Consider the following 16891-nt stretch of genomic DNA (forward strand, 5'->3'; position numbering starts at 1 on the left):
ACAGCGTGTGGGTCTTTTGTGGCCAGGGAGCTACTTGGACAGTAAGGAGTGGGGACAATTAGGAAACAAATAATTAGCAATCTCTAATTACGTATAATCTCCAAAATCTGTAAAAAACACAATAACAACAAACAGAGCAAAGAAGAGAAAGAAAATGTGGCCATTGATGTCCATCCAGTTAGACAGACTTTCCAGGGATGACCTTTGGGGTAGGTGGAAATAACTCAGGGCTGAGGAATCCCTGGTCTCTCCCTCAATTAAATGAAAGCAAAGTAAATAAATACACCCTCCCAGCTACTCACTGATTCCTGAAATTCCCTTTCCCTGAAACATAGTCTATCTTTTCACTGTTAGAGATAGTTTATTTTTCAAACTAGTGTTGGTGTTAAAAAAAAAAAAAAGTAATGTGTGTTCCTTGTAAAAGAAATTCAAATAGCACAGAGGGATACAAGGGAAAATAAGTCTCCCTCTTAGCCCAGATCCCTGTTTATTAAGCCCAACACTCTTCCCTAGAGCCTTTGGAAGGAGCATGGCCCTGAAAACACCTTGATTTCAGACTTTTGGCCTCCAGAATTGTAAGAGAATAAATTTCTATTGTCTTAAGACACCCGGTTTGTGGTAATTTGTTACAAGTAGCCCTTTGTTACAAGAAATTTGTTACAAGAAACCAAAACAAGGATGTAATATGTTAACATTGATAAAGTACTTAGCACGGAGCCTGGCCATGTTAAGTACTATATGTGTTTGTCAAATAAATTACCTTTTCTTTTCTTAAAGAATTTTATTATTTTTTTTTATTGAAGTATAGTTGATTTACAATGTTGTGTAAATTGATTCTTTTTTTAAAAACCTCGTGGCAATTCCCTGAGGTAGGTGTTATTTTTATTCCCATCTTACAGAGGAGAAAACTGAAGTTTGGGTCAAGCATTTAAATGAATGAAGTCACCTCCCTGTTCAATATCTCATTTTCCCCATTTATTTGGGCTATGTAATTTTAAAATGTCTCATTCAAGTAAGGCTTCTTAAACGTTTTACGATGCCCTTTAAATATGGCCGAGAAGTAACAAAAAGCCTCTGTTTTGTTAGGGCGGGCCAGGCTTACGCTGCAGGCCCAGCACCTCAGTCTGTGCCTCACGCCACACCTGGTAACTCTCCAGGGCATCTGTCCTCTCTGCAGTGATGCCCTGATCCAGGCTGCCGCAGTCCCGGGCGCCGCCACCATCTCAACCCACGGCTCCCAAGGCAGCGGGCAGGGGGCGGGGTAGAGTGGGAGAAGACCATGACGCAGCTATAATTTCCCCTCGTACCCCATTGGCCGGGGCTGGTCACATGGGCATCAGCTTGTACTGCAAAGGCTGCTGGGAACTGTAGTCTTTCCACGTGTCTAGGAAGTGGAAAAGGAACTAGGATTCGGAGTATGTTTGGCTTTGGCTCCGCCCCAGCCTCCTGACGTTCAAGTCATGATTTCTGAGGTACTTTTGCTTTATAAGTCTCCATTGTGGACTTGCTTTTTACACTTGGTTTATTGTTTTTGTTTTTTCTCCTTTTCTTTAGTCGTGTCCCCTCCTCTTTCCCCCTCCCTACACCCCCGAAGCCTTACTGGTTAGGAGAGTCAGCATCACTCCTTACCCTTGGGTTTCACCCGCTGTGAGACTGTAGGGTGGGAAATCCGGGAGACGAAAGGTACTGCCTTCCGATGCAGCCAAAGGAATTGCTCTTCCGTAATTACAGCTAGAAGGCCTGTCTTGTAGAGATGAATGCTGTGAAAAGGCATAGGGTGTGGATAATTAAGGGTCTTGGTTAGGGGCGGAAACCTGTTGCCTCAGAGAGATAAATTAAGGAACGCTGGTCGATACAAGTAGCAGATGACCCCTTTTTTTTTTTTTTTTTTTTTTTGCGGTACGCGGGCCTCTCACTGTTGTGGCCTCTCCTGCTGTGGAGCACAGGCTCCGGACGCGCAGGCCCAGCCGCCATGGCTCACGGGCCCAGCCGCTCCGCGGCATGTGGGATCCTCCCAGACCGGGGCAGGAACCCGTGTCCCCTGCGTCGGCAGGTGGACTCTCAACCACTGCGCCACCAGGGAAGTCCCCCAGTGCTTTTCTTTAGTAATTCATTAATCCATTTTTTAAAAAAAATAATTAATTTTTGTCTGTGTTGGGTCTTCATTTCCGTGCGAGGGCTTTCTGTAGTTGCAGAGAGCTGGGGCCACTCTTCATCGCGGTGCGCGGGCCTTTCACTGTTGCGGCCTCTCTTTTTGCGGGGCACAGGCTCCAGACGCGCAGGCCCAGTAGTCGTGGCTCACGGGCCCAGTTGCTCCGCGGTATGTGGGATCCTCCCAGACGGGGGTTCGAACCCGTGTCCCCTGCATTGGCAGGCACATTCTCAACCACTGCGCCACCAGGGAAGCCTACGTGACCCTCTTTATGTCTCTAAGTAAGTGCAGTCTCATTTGTGTTTCTGGGAACGTGGTGGTGTAAGCGTTTTCTCAGGGGCTGGTCCTTTGTTGGTACTGGGGTGGCGGTCGACCGTCCTGGATCCTTTCCATGGAGCTCGGAACGTGTTGGTTCAGCATTCACTAGCACTTGCTGTGTGCACAATGAAATAGGACAAGAGAGAAACTACATTTACTGGAGCATCTTTTATGGGCTGCGAATATACACCCCAATCTGCTCTGTTCCTTTTTTTTTTTTTTTTGCGGTACGTGGGCCTCTCTTACTGTTGTGGCCTCTCCCGTTGTGGAGCACCGGCTGCGGACGCGCAGGCCCAGCGGCCATGGCTCACGGGCCCAGCCGCTCCACGGGGCACGAACCCGTGTCCCCTGCATCGGCAGGCGGACTCTCAACCACTGCGCTACCAGGGAAGCCCTGTTCTGTTCCCTTTGAGGACCATAGGCTGAAAGAGGAGACTAAGTTTCTTGCTGAGGAAACTCATATTCCACGTTCTAACCCCGTCTGCCATCTTAGGTCTTGTGGAGGAAGGTGCAGAAAAGACTGGTCTCCATGACATCCACCTAGGAGGAGGTTGAGGTGTTTGATATAATTGTTTATTAAGAAGCGAGAAGAACAATTTCTGGTCAGAAAAGCTAGTGAAATTTGAGGGCAGGAATTCTGTTATTTATTGAGCATTTGTAAACTGAGCCCATAGTGGCAATTCAATGTGTATGTGTTTTTTGTTTGTTTGTTTTCGCGGTACGCGGGCCTCTCACTGCTGTGGCTTCTCCCGCTGCGGAGCACAGGCTCCGGACGCGCAGGCTCAGCGGCCATGGCTCACGGGCCCAGCCACTCCGCGGCATGTGGGATCTTCCCGGACCGGGGCACGAACCCGTGTCCCCTCCATCGGCAGGCAGACTCGCAACCACTGCGCCACCAGGGAAGCCCTGTATGTGTTTTTCTGAACGCAGATATTTACTTTTTTTTTTTCCAAAATTATTTATTGAACATCTACTATGTTCCAGGCACTGTTCTAGGTTTTGGGGATGAAAAGCTGAACAAGAGAATTGCACCATCATGTCCCCTCGGTCCACCTCTGATTTCAGCTGTCCATGTGGTGGACAGTCTCTTGCAAGTCCCGGCTTGCCTCAGACTGCCAGTGTGCTTCCTATGACTCCAGTTGTGGGGTTTTCTGGTTTTTTTCCAAAACAGCGGGAACTTCTTTGTCCCATGAACAGGTGCAGCCAGAAGTGTTAACACCCCTGGGAGCAGCCCTCAACAGTGGGGTGGGAGCTGGTAGATAAAGCCTGCAGCTTCCTGTCTCTCAGGAGATGATTCTGGGAGGCCTTCTGTAACTCTTAAGTCCTCGTGAAGTGGAGTTCTTGTTATCAACATCGACCTTAGTAATGCGTGCTTATATTGACTTTTTTTTCTTTCTCACTATCCCCAGTCTCTTGCTTCTGCTTCCTGGTATCACAGAATAAACGATAGGCTCGCCACCCTGGTCTCAGCTCTGCTTTTAGGGAAACCAAGCCCTGAAGGAGCCTACATTCTAGGGCAGCACTGTCCAAAAGAAATACAGTGTGAGCCACATACACAATCAAAAAACTTCTAGTAGGCACATTAATAAAAGTAAAGAGAAACAGGTAAAGTTAATTCTAATAGTATATTTAATCTAATATACTCAGAAAACTATCATTTCAACATGTAATCAATATAAAAAATTATATTTATTAATAAGATACTGTGTATTCTTTTTTTCTGTAGTAAATCTTTAAAATTCAATGTGTAATTTACACTTATGGTGCATCTCATAACGATGAATGCTGAAGTTTCATTGGAAATACATGATTTGTATTTCGATTTCATAAAATTTATAGTTGAAAAGTAGTTTTCCTTATGCTAGTTTTCCTAAACACACTTAAAGTTGTCCAATAACTAAATCAAGTTTCCACTTCTAAATTGAAATTAATTGAAATAAAATAAAATATTCAGATCCTCAGTAGTACTAGCCTCATTTCAGATGCCCAGTAGCCACATGTAGCTACTGTATAGACAGACAATACACAAAATAAAAGAGTAACACATATGCTAGGTTAGGTGGTGATAAATGCTAGGGAGAAAAATAAATGCAGGGAAGGGACTTACTACTATTGGGATGATGACGGTTACCATTTTTAGTTAGGGTTACCAGACTTAGCAAATAAAAATACAGGACATCTAATTAGATTGGCATTTCAGATAAACAACAGATAATTTTATTTAACTATATTTTTTTTATTGAAGTATAGTTGATTTACAATATTATATTAGTTTCAGGTGTGCAACATATTGATTCAATATTTTTATAAATTATACTCTATTTAAAGTTATTGTAAAATAATGGCTATATTCCCTGTGCTGTACAATACATCCTTGTAGCTTATTTTATACACAGTAGTTTTTACCTTTTTAATCCCCTACCCCTATATTGCCACTCGCCCTCTCCTCTCCCTACTGGTAACCACTAGTTTGTTCTCTGTATCTGTGAGTCTGTTTCTGTTTTTGTTATACTCACTAGTTTTATTTTTTAGATTCCACATGTAAGTGATAAGATACAGTATTTGTCTTTCTCTATCTGACTTACTTCACTAATACCTTCCAGACCCATCCATGTGGTTGTAAATGGCAAATTTTCATTCTTTTTTATGGCTGAGTAATATTCCATTGTGTGTGTGTGTGTGTGTGTGTGTGTATGTGTGTGTGTGTGTATGTGTATATATATATATAAATATATAAATATATATAAATAAATAAATAAATAAATAAATATATATATATATATATATACCATATCTTCTTTATCCATTCATCTAGCAACAGAACATTTTAAAGTATAAGTCTGCCCTATGCAAAAATGTCCCAGATATTGCATGGGACATTGTCATACTAAAAAGTTACTCTTTGTTTATCTGAGCATCCTGTACTTTCTCTGGCAACCCTAAATGGGTGGCCAGCAGATACCTCGCTGAGAAGGTCTCTTTGAATGTTGACACGGGGGAGGCAAGGGCGTGAGTCACATGGGTATCTGGGAGAGCAGGTGGAAGGGACAAATGCAAGGGTCTTCAGTGGGCACATTTTTGGTTGAGCAGAGGGTTGACATGGTACCACTTATATTTGAACAGGATCTCTGGAGCTGCTATGTTGAGAACAGCATGAAGGGGCCAACAGCATAAGCTGGGAGAGACAGGAGGCTACTGCAGTAGTCCAGGCTAGAGGTGATGGTGGCTTGGACCAGAAGGGGGTCGGATTCTGGATGTATTCTGAAGGCAGAGTCGGCTGCATTTACTGATTGGATAAGCGTGAGAGGTAAGTCAAGGACTCCTAGATATGTGCCCTCCACCTGGAAGGATGGAGTTTTCATGTACAGAGATAGGGAGCAAGGTTGAACATTAGGGGAGGGGCAGAGCTCAACAGTTTGTTTTGGACACGGTAAGCTGGAGGTGCCTGTTAGACACTCAAGTGGAGATGCTGAGTCAGCCAGCTGGAGCTCAGGTGAGACAGCTGGCTGGAGTTAAGTTGAGAGATGGAATTCAAAGCCATGAACCTGGATGAGATCTGCAGGGGAGTGAGTCTGAGTCAGAAAGAGGAAAGATCCATGGGCTGAGCCCTGGGTCACCTCAAAAGTATTCTAATCCTCTCACCAAGCCCAAGAGTTTGGGCCTGTGAGAATTTCCATTTTCTTTTCTTTTTTTTTTTTTTAAACGTTTTCTCTTATATCGGAGTATAGCCAATTAACAATGTTGTGATAGTTGCAAGTGCACAGCAGAGCGACTCAGCCATACATATACATGTACCCAGAGAATTTCCATTTTCATGGAGGAAGGATTTGAGGCTTGGAGAAGGGAAGGAGTCTGCGAAAGCCAGAGGCAGAGCTGGATGAACTTTCCTATTGGTCTCTGTTTCCTTCTTCCCCCATCCCTTCTCTGCATACATAAGCCAGAATGAGCTTTTTATTTTTCAGTTATTTTTAGATTGTTTAAAATATTTAAATACACAGAGTGTGAAAGTCGCCATTTTAATGATTTTAAAGTGTTCAATTTAGTGGCATTTAGTCCATTCACAGTGTTGTGTGACCATCATCACTCTTTAGTTCCAGAACATTTTCATCACCCCAAAAAGGAAACTCTGTATCTCCAGTCACTCCCCATCCCCTCTCCCGCTGGCAACCACTAAGCTGCTTTCTGTGTCTATGGACTTGCCTATTCGGGGTCTTTCCTATGAATGAAATCATACAGTACGTCTTTCTTGGTGTATGTCTGGCATGTATTAGTACTTCATTCTTGTTTACGGCCAAACAATAGCCCACTGGACGGATATACCACGTTTTGTTTTGCCATCATGCAGTGATGGACATTTGGGTTGTTTCCACCAGCAGAATGACTTTTTCAAACAGAAGTCAGATGATGTTATTGTCTTCTCTCCCCCCCGCGACCCTCCCATAGCTCCCGATCACACTTGGGACCAAATGCAAGTCCTTACCGAAACCCTAGTGGCCTCACCTCCTCTGGCCTCTGCCTGCCTCCCCACCCCCGATCACTGTTAGCCCCATCAGGGCAGCACTGGCCTCTGGGAAGCTCCTTGCACACACCAAAAGCCTCTTCTGTACCTTTGTGCTTGCTTGCTTTGCACCCTCCTCCCCAGATAGCCCCCCACTCCAATCTCTACTAAAATATACTCCCCTGCCCCCCATGTAAAACTCCACCTCCGGCTCTTTTTTTTTTTTTAAATAAATTTATTTATTTATTTTTGGCTGCGTTGGGTCTTTGTTCCTGTGTGCAGGCTTTCTCTAGTTGTGGTGAGCGGGGGCTACTCTTTGTTGCTGTGCACGGGCCTCTCATTGCAGTGGCTTCTCTTGTTGCGGAGCACGGGCTCTAGGTGTGCGGGCTTCAGTAATTGTGGCACGTGGGCTCAGTAGTTGTGGCTCATGGGGCTCTAGGCATGTGGGCTTCAGTAGTTGTGGCGCACAGGCTTAGTTGCTCTGCAGCATGTGGGATCTTCCTGGACCAGGGCTTGAACCCGTGTGCCTTGCAGTGGCAGGCGGATTCTTAACCACTACGTCACCAGGGAAGTCCCCACCTCTGGCTCTTTATTTTGCTTTTTCTCTTCAGCACATGTATTACTACCTGGTTTTATATTACCGTCATCCCTAGGTGTCATGGGGATTGGTTCCAGGACCAGTTGCAGACACCAAAATCCGCAGATTCTCAAATCCCATCGTTGGCCTTCCGAGTCTGCGGACTTGGCATCAGCAGATACAGAGGGCCAGCTTTATTTATTGAAAAAAATCTGTGGCCCTGTGCAGTTCAAACCCATGTTGTTCAAGGGTCAACTGTATATATAAATACATATAATTGTATATTGTAGATGTAATATATTATTATATTGTTCTTCTGTAGAATATTTTTTTCACTAGGATGGAAGCTTTTGTTCCATGTCCTACAGCACTGTACCCTGGGACTTAGGATAGATGTCACCGGCATGAATACTGCCGAGGACTGAGGTTTGCTCATTTGCTGACTCCACTTTTCATGAGAGGTTCTAGCATCGAAAACTTGCATGGGGCCTGGACACTTAGATTCTCCGTGGAGCCCTGGCCCTGAAAAGGAGGAGCAGGAGAAAGAGCTTCTTCCTGTCCTTGAGGAATTTGTAAACTAGCTATACACAACTTGCAAGTAGAGAAAAATTCAAAGCCAGAGAAGGACTGACTAGGATGGGGAGGGGTGATGCAGCAGAGATTCCCATCCAGGCTGCAGAGCTCCTGGCCCAGGAGGCTCACACGCTGGGCTGAGGCCAAATTTCGGTCACTTGCTAGCTGTGTGGCCTAGAGGAAGGCATTGAACCTCTCTGAGCTGCTGGTTTGCGGTAAGTGCAAAAGAGACAATGGGTGGGCAAATTGTTTATTAATAGTAAGCAGATCAATGCTAATTATTTTCATTGTTTATATCTGAGTTTCTTCTTGATGCTGAATAGCAAAGTTTGGGTTCTTTGGGTGCAAGCAACAGAAACAGGACTCTGGCTTCCTTAAATAAAAAAGGGCTTTATTGCAAGGATACTGAGGAGTTCTCAGAAGTGGAGAAAGGCTGCAGAACCAGGACTCTAAAACGATAAAGACTGTTTCAGCTCTAGGGATTTGGGTAAAACTTGAGCCCATGAAAAGGCTTGGTGGAATCTACTCCGCCTCTATTGGAGGAAGAGAGCCTCTGACTGGCTTGGCTCAGGCTCAGTGCCTACCTGCTGGGTAGGGGGAGGAAGGTCACCTTGATTGACAGGCCCACCAAGAGCCGTGAAAGGGATGGTTCCTCAAATGGAAACTGAGGCTTTTTATCGGGAAAGGGAGCAATAGCTGTTGGGTAGGGAAAAGAGATATCGATTAAAATAATCAAAGCCCAGCATTTCCTGTGTACCTGGCCTTGTGCAGGGCTCTGTGGGGAGCTGAAGCAAAGCAAGTCTTGATGCTGAGGGTTTTTGATTTTTATTGCACGTAGAGGGAGTCAGACTGGGGGTTTCTAAACTTGGATATTCTTTAATTCCACAGTGCGTTAGGTCTGCCTGTTTGCTTAAAGTTCCCTCTTTGCAATTCACACGATTAATTAGGCGTCTGGCCTTGTGTGGTTCAGGGTGAGAACATGGTGTTAGCTCTCCCGACCCTGCCACGCCGCCCCCTTGCCCCCAGTTCCTTCAGAGAGTGAGGATTCTCTGCAGAGCTGGCTGGCTGCTGCCTGCTGTCCTGTTCTCTCCTGGCTCAGGAGCTGCCTGGCGTCAGAAGCCACTTGTGAGTCATCCCTGTGTCGTCTCACCTCGGGACGATGGTGACTAGTTGGTGCCTTTTCATGTTTCAGGGCACATCCTGAGGTGAAAGCAAAGGGAAAGGACATGGGTGCCTTCCCGTTTCCTTTGGGCTTACACATCCTTTGCCCAGCTATTAAAACGTTAACAAACGTTTATGGTTGCTTTTATGGTTAGGAAATGAATCCAGTCTCATTATGGTGAACTTAAAAAAAAAAGAAATCAAGTATTATCCTTCATCCCATCACGGTCCTACCATGCAGTGACATCATTTTGGGGCCTATCTTTTGTCATTCTACTTCAGTGCACATACATACCAAGACATATAAAATATATGGCATTCTTTCTAATTAATTGACACATTGCAATTTTTCTAATTTATAGATATTAGTTAATATTTATTATTATTACTATTATTAATAAATTCTGGTGTTTATAGAGTCATTTGCCATTGGACCCTCAACATTGCTTTCTCAGTTTGGTTGAACGAAGGAAGAAATGCACTGTTAATTTGCATCGTCAGGATGGGAAATGAAAACTGAGGCCCGACAGTGTGATGGTTAAGAGCTTGACTTCTGCAGTAATAATCTCTAATGTTTATAAAGCCTTTCCTCTGTGTCAGGTACTATTCTAAGCACTCTTTTATACTAAGTCATCTATTCACAGTGAGCAGTGAGGGAGGGAGGATGATGAGGAGGAAAAACCACGCCTGTGTTTCTCCTTTACTCTCTCACTCACTGGTACTTCTGACGCCAGATGTGTGGGTGTTCCACACCCAGCAACCCGCTGACACCCGTTGGGTGTCCTCTAGTTCAGTGCAGTTCTGACACTAACCGGAGTTAGGGCAGACTCCACAGGTTAAGGGCTCAGTCCCACCAGACTGTCCCCACCCCACTCAATGCCTGTTGCGAATCCAGGCTGTCATCTGTGCTTCTGACCAACTGGCTATAAATCAGATGTTCCCATGACCCCCTCTTTGGGTTCAGTCATTTGCTAGAACAGCTCACAGAGCTCAAGGAAACACTTATGTTTACTGGTTTATTATATGATAAAGGATATGATCAAGGACACAGGTGAGCAGCCAGATGAAGAGGTACATAGGCAAGGTCTGGAAGGGTCCCAGGCCTGGGAGCATCTATCTTGGTGGAGTTGAGGTGTCCCACCCACCCATGTGCTAACCCATGTTAGCACATGGGTTCACTGACCAGGAAACTCCTTGAATCCCACATTTTGGGGATTTTTGTGGAGGCTTCATCACATAAGCATGACTGATCATTAAGTCAGTCTCCAGCCCCTCTCCCCTTCCATGGAGAAGGGGCTGAAAGTTCCAAACTTCTAATCATGGCTTTGTCTTTCTGGTGACCAGCCCCCATCCTGAAGTTATCCAAGAGCCCACCAAGAGTCACCCCATTAAACAAAAGACATTCCTGTCACCCAGGAAATTCCAAGGGATTTAGGAGCTCTGTGTCAGGAACTAGGGTCAAAGGCCAAATATTAGAACAAAAGATGCTCCTACTGTTCTTATCACTTAGGAAATTCCAAGGGTCTTAGCTCAGTGCCAGGAGCCAGGGACAGAGATCAGTATGTATATTTTCTGTTATTTCACATTGAAGCACACAGAGGTCACATAACTTGCCCAAGGTCACAGAGCTGCTGAGCAGCAGGACTTGGCCGTGAACCTGGCCGCCTGGCTTAGGTGGCCGTGCTGTGCTGTGCTGGCTCTCCAGAGGATGGGGCTTCACGAGGGTGGGACTGTGTTTCATCCACTGTTCCATCCCCCAGTGTCTCCCACAGATGCCCGTTAAACATTTGTTGAATAGATAGGTTGGTTTTGAATCCTGGCTCTACCTCTTCCAACCTATGTGAGTTTGGGGTCTTTTCTTAACCACTCTGAGAAATTGGCAGAATCCAGGGGCAAGTTCTTTCCTCTTTCCCTTCAAAATGTGTTCTGAATCCAATCCCTTCTCACCACCCTCATCCTGTCATCTTGGACCAAGCCATGGTCTTCCTCACCAGGACTTTTTTTTTTTTTTCTTTTTTGTTGTACGCGGGCCTCTCACTGCTGTGGCTTCTCCCGTTGCGGAGCACAGGCTCCGGATGCACAGGCTCAGCGGCCATGGCTCACGGGTCCAGCCGCTCCGCGGCATGTGGGCTCTTCCCAGACCGGGGCACGAACCCGTGTCCCCTGCATCAGCAGACGGACTGTCAACCACGGCGTCACCAGGCAAGCCCCACCAGGACTTTTTTTTTGAATTTTATTTTATTTATTTTTTATACAGCAGGTTCTTATTAGTTATCTATTTTATCCATATTAGTGTATACATGTCAATCACAATCTCCCAATTCATCCCACCACCACCCCCACCCCCCGCCGCTTTCTCCCCTTGGTGTCCATACGTTTGTTCTCTACATCTCTGTCTCTGTTTCTGCCTTGCAAACAGGTTCATCTGTACCATTTTTCTAGGTTCCACATATATGCGTTAATATACAATACATGTTTTTCTCTTTCTGACTTACTTCACTCTGTATGACAGTCTCTAGATCCATCCACGTCTCTACAAATGGCCCAGTTTTGCTCCTTTTTATGGCTGAGTAATATTCCATTGTATATATGTACCACATCTTCTTTATCCATTCATCTGTTGATGGGCATTTAGGTTGCATCCATGACCTGGCTATTGTAAATAGTGCTGCAATGAACATTGGGGTGCATATGTCTTTTTGAATTATGGTTTTCTCAGGATATATGTCCAGTAGTGGGATTGCTGGGTCCTATGGTAGTTCTGTTTTTAGTTTTGTAAGGAACCTCCATACCGTTCTCCATAGTGGCTGTATCAATTTACATTCCCACCAGCAGTGCAGGAGGGCTCCCTTTTCTCCACACCCTCTCCAGCACTTGTTGTCTGTAGCTTTTCTGCTGATGCCCACGCTGACTCTCACCAGGACCTTTGCTAGGGCCTCGTAGTTAACCTCCCTACTCCAACCCTTGCCATAGTCTACTCTTTACCCAGCAGTCTGAGTAATTTCTGAGACCACAACAAAGATCCTATCTCCCCCTTCCCCAATCCTCTCATAACTTCTTATCACGCTTGGAATAAAGTACAGGCCCACAGGGTCTTTCATGACTTCACTTCTCCCTCCCCAAGCTACCCCATCTTCCTTGCTCATGTTCTCTGATGGCATAGACTTTTCCTTGGACACAGCCTGCTTCTGTTTCAGAGCCTTTGCACATACTGTACATTAACTCATGTCAGTGTAAGCATGGAGCACCACTGGGCTGTTAACACAGGTAACCTGGGTGGAGTGGAGCGGGGAGGGAGGATCATTGATGTTTTCTCTGTGGGTTGCCGTGTTGTGTAAGTGGTTTTGGTGAGCATCCCTTAATTTTGCAGTTTTAAAGAGGAATTTAATAAAGAGGGAAGAAGTCCCTTTTCACAGCCTCCATTTCTCTTGGCTGTGGACACATGCTTTAGACCCCTTTATGGGCAAGCTTCTTGGCTTTCTGTTTCCTCCTCATCTCCCGCTTCCTCCAAAAACCACTACAGTCATGTTTCTCAGCCGCATTGCTGTTCTCGAAGCCTTACCAACTACTGCCTTTTGATTAGGCCAAGGGCCCTTTTCTGGTTCTGATCTCTCGACTTCTCAGCAGAATTCAGTACTGTCGACTACTCCCTCATTAAAATTAAAAAAAAATTTAATTGTGGCAAAATATATGTAACAAAATATACCATATTAACCATTTTTATGTGTATAGTTCAGTAATGTTACATATATTCTCATTGTTGGATAACCCATCTACAGAGCTTTCTTCATCTTGCAAAACTGAAACTCTATATCCATTAAATAACAACTACTCATTCCCTTCCCTTGCTGCCCCAGGTAGCCATCGTTCTGCTTTCTGTCTCTCTAGAATTTGACTACTACTCTAGCGACCTCATATAAGTGGAATCCTGCAATATTTGTCATCTTGTGACTGGCTTCTTTCACTTAGCGTAATGTCCTCAAGGGTCATCCATGTAGCAGTGTGTGTCAGAATTCTCTTCCTTTGTAGTGCTGAGTATTATTCCAGTGTGTGTATACACCACAGCTTGTTTACCCATCCATGCATCGATGCATGACACTTGGGTTGCTTCCACCTTTTGGCTGTTGTGAATGCTGCCGCTATGAACACGGGTGCACAATATCTCTGAGCACTGCCTTCTTAGAAATGTGGTTTCTTGCCCTTAGAGACAAGATGGTGGAGTAGAAGGACTTGAGCTCACCTCCTCTCATGAAAACACCAAAAATCCCAACTAACTGCTGAACAACTGTTGACTAAAAAGACTGGAACCTGCTGAAAAAGATACTCTGCATCCAAAGACAAAGAAGAAGCCACAATAAGACAGTAGGAGGGGCGCTTTCGTGATATAATCAAATCCCATATGTGCCAGGGGGGTGACCCACCAGCTGGAAAATAATTATATTGCAGAGGTTCTCCCACAGGAGTGAGAGCTCTGAGCCCCACACCAGGCTCCCCAGCCTGGGGGTCTGGCATGGGGAGGAGGAGCCCCGGAGCATCTGGCTTTGAAGGCCAGCGGGGCTCGAGTGCAGGAGCTCCACAGGACTGGGGAAGACAGACTCCACTCTTGGAGGGTGCACACAAGGTTTCTCATGCATTGGAACCCAGGTCAAAGCAGTGACTGCATAGGACCCTGGGCCAGACCTTCCTGCGGGTCTTGGAGGGTCTCCTAGGGAGATGGGGGTCAGCTGTGGCTGACTGTCGGGGCAGGGACACTGCTGGCGGAGGCCCCAGAGAATATTCATTGGTGTGAGCTCTCCTGGAGGTCACCCTTTTGGCACTGAGACCTGGCCTCACCCAACGGTCGGCCGGCTCCAGGGCTGGGACGCCTCAGACCAAACAACCAACAGGGTGGGAACACAGCCCTAGCCATCAGCAGACAGGCTGCCTAACGTTGTCCTGAGTGTGCAGCTGCCTCTAAACATACCCTGTGACACGGCTGAGCCCACCACAGGGACAACACCCAGCTCCACCCGCCAGTGGACAGGTATCAGAAGCAAAAAAACTACAGACCTGCAGCCTGAGAAATAGAGATCACAAACACAGAAAGTCAGACAACATGAGATGGCAGAGATATGTTCCAGACAAAGGAACAAGATAAAATTCCAGAAGAACTAGTAAGTGAAGTGGAGATAGGCAATCTGCCTGAAAAAGAATTCAGAGGAATGATAGTAAAGATGATCCAAGATCTCCGAAAAAGAAGGGAGGCACAGACTGAGAAGATACAAGAAATGTTTAACAAAGAGCTAGAAGATTTAAAGAATGAACAAAGAGAGATGGACGATACAATAATTGGAATGAAAAATACACTAGAAGGAATCAATAGAAGAAAAAATGAGGTAGAAGAACGAATAAGTGAGCTGAAAGACATATTGCTGGAAATCATTGTTGCGGATCAGAATAATGAAATGCGGTTTCGTCTGTTTCTTCTTTGTCTCTGCCTCTTCCTTCTCCTCTTTTTCCCGACAAGTTTGGTATCATTATTACCCTCTTTTACATACAAGGAAACTGAGGCACAGCATGATTAGGTAACTTGCTCCAAGTCACATAGCTTGAAAGTAGGAGCTGGGACATATGACTCAACATCAAAAAAACAAATAACCTGATTTTAAAAATGGGCAGAAGACCGGAATAGACCTTTTTCCAAAGAAGAAATGCAGATGGCCAACAGGCACATGAAAAGATGCTCAACATCGCTGATCATCAGGGAAATGCAAATCAAAACAACAATGAGAAAAAAAAACCAAAACAACAATTGAGATATCACCTCACACCTGTCAGAATGGCCATCATCAAAAAGAACACATATAACAAATGCTGGAGAGGGTGTGGAGAAATGGGAACTCTCACGTCCTATTGGTGGGAATGTACATTGGTGCAGCCACTGTGGCAAACAGTATGGAGGTTTTTTAAAAAACTAAAAATAGAGCTACTATATGACCCAACAATTCCACTCCTGGGTATATGTTTGAAAAAAACAAAAACACTAATTTGAAAAGATACATGCACCGCAGTGTTCATAGCAGCATTATTTACAATTGCCAAGATGTGGAAGCAACCTAAGTGTCCACCAATAGATGAATGGATAAAAAGGATGTGGTATATATATACAACAGAATACTACTCAGGCATAAAAAAGAATGAAATTTTACCATTTGCAGCAACATGATTGGATTTGGAGGGTGTTATGCTAAGTGAAATAAGTAGAGGAAGACAGATACTGTATGATGTCACTTACATGTGGAATCTAAAAAAGATAACAGACTAGTGAATACAGCAAAAAAGAAGCAGATTCGCAGATATAGAGAACAAATTAGTCATTACCAGTGGGAAGAGGGAAAGGGGGAGGGACAATACAGAGGTAGGAGAGTAAGAGGTACAAAGTATTATGTATAAAATAAGCTACAAGGATATATTGTACACAGAGAGAATCTAGCCAGTATTTTATAATAGCTATAAATGGAGCATAATCTTTAAAAATTGCGAATCACTATATTGTACACCTGTAACTTATATAAAGTTGTATGTCAACTATACTTCAATAAAAAAAAAAACCTCTTAAAAAATCTCTTAATAAAAAAAGAAAGTGGGAGCTGGGATTTAAAGTCAGGTAGTCTGTCTACAGAGCCCCTGTTCCTAACCATTAAGTTCTCCTTTCTCTCAAAATCTGTATCTCCTACCCAGTTCTCTCCCTGAATTGCTGTTGTTTAAGCCACCCGATCTATGGTATTTTGTTATGGCAGCCCGAGCTGACTAATACACTTGGTTATGTCCAGGTGGCTTATTTATGACTTGGGGTGTGTTCTGAAAAGTTGAACATCCGTTCTGATTGGTTGGCTTCTGTGCTCTTCCAGTTGTAAAATATTCTGAGTATTACCCCTGCATGTAATTATAGGCTAACTGGCCTTACCCACCCCACCCCTGTGACAGTGATCTTACTGAGGACAAAAACTATTCTTACTCATGTATGTTTCCCAGGGCCCCAATAAATGTTTATTGAATGACCGATTCCATCTTATTCTTCCTCCACAAACAAAAAGGTCTTTCTTTTGAAGGACATAAAGTCCTAGGTATCCCTATGTGGTTTACTATCTCTGTCCTCACCCTTGCCTTGATTTTCTTGGTGTGTTTATTGGTATGATTATGGGTAGGGCTAGCCCTGGGCAGAGGGTCCTGCCCCACATTGAAAATGTGGCCTGAGGAGCTAAGCCACAGGATCTGGATGGAGGAAACTCAGATGTCATCATGCATGCAAGTGCCTGCGCTCTGTGCATTGCAGTCAACTTCTGTGTAATGGTGAGAGAACTGGGGGCTTTAGAAGGTAGAAAAACATTTAAATATGAAAGAAAACCTTATTCTTCTAGCGTAGTGGGGTGGAATAATAGAGGGACTACAGACTCTAGCATCAGAAGATCTGAATTTGGGTCCGGATTCTATTACTTAACAAGTCTAAGTTAGTTATTATCAATACTTACTAAACTGCATTGTTTACATGAGCATCCGCTTTTTGTGTTGTAGGTTCTACGGGTTTTGACAAATATGGAATGACTTGTACCCACCATTGCAGTATCACACA

General features: G+C 44.6%; 1 long non-coding RNA gene across 1 annotated transcript in view; it reads left to right on the forward strand.

Moving 5' to 3' along the window:
- Positions 1-1396: 1396 nt before the first annotated feature.
- LOC132440382 (uncharacterized) overlaps positions 1397-16891 on the forward strand; it is a 158710-nt gene continuing 143215 nt past the window's right edge. The window contains exons 1-2 of the long non-coding RNA XR_009522557.1: positions 1397-1472; positions 5594-5777. This is a non-coding gene — a long non-coding RNA (uncharacterized lncRNA). The remainder of the gene's footprint in view (positions 1473-5593; positions 5778-16891) is intronic.

The sequence above is a fragment of the Delphinus delphis genome, chromosome 17 (genome assembly GCF_949987515.2).
Source record: "Delphinus delphis chromosome 17, mDelDel1.2, whole genome shotgun sequence".
In the NCBI taxonomy this organism is placed as follows: Eukaryota; Metazoa; Chordata; class Mammalia; order Artiodactyla; family Delphinidae; genus Delphinus; species Delphinus delphis.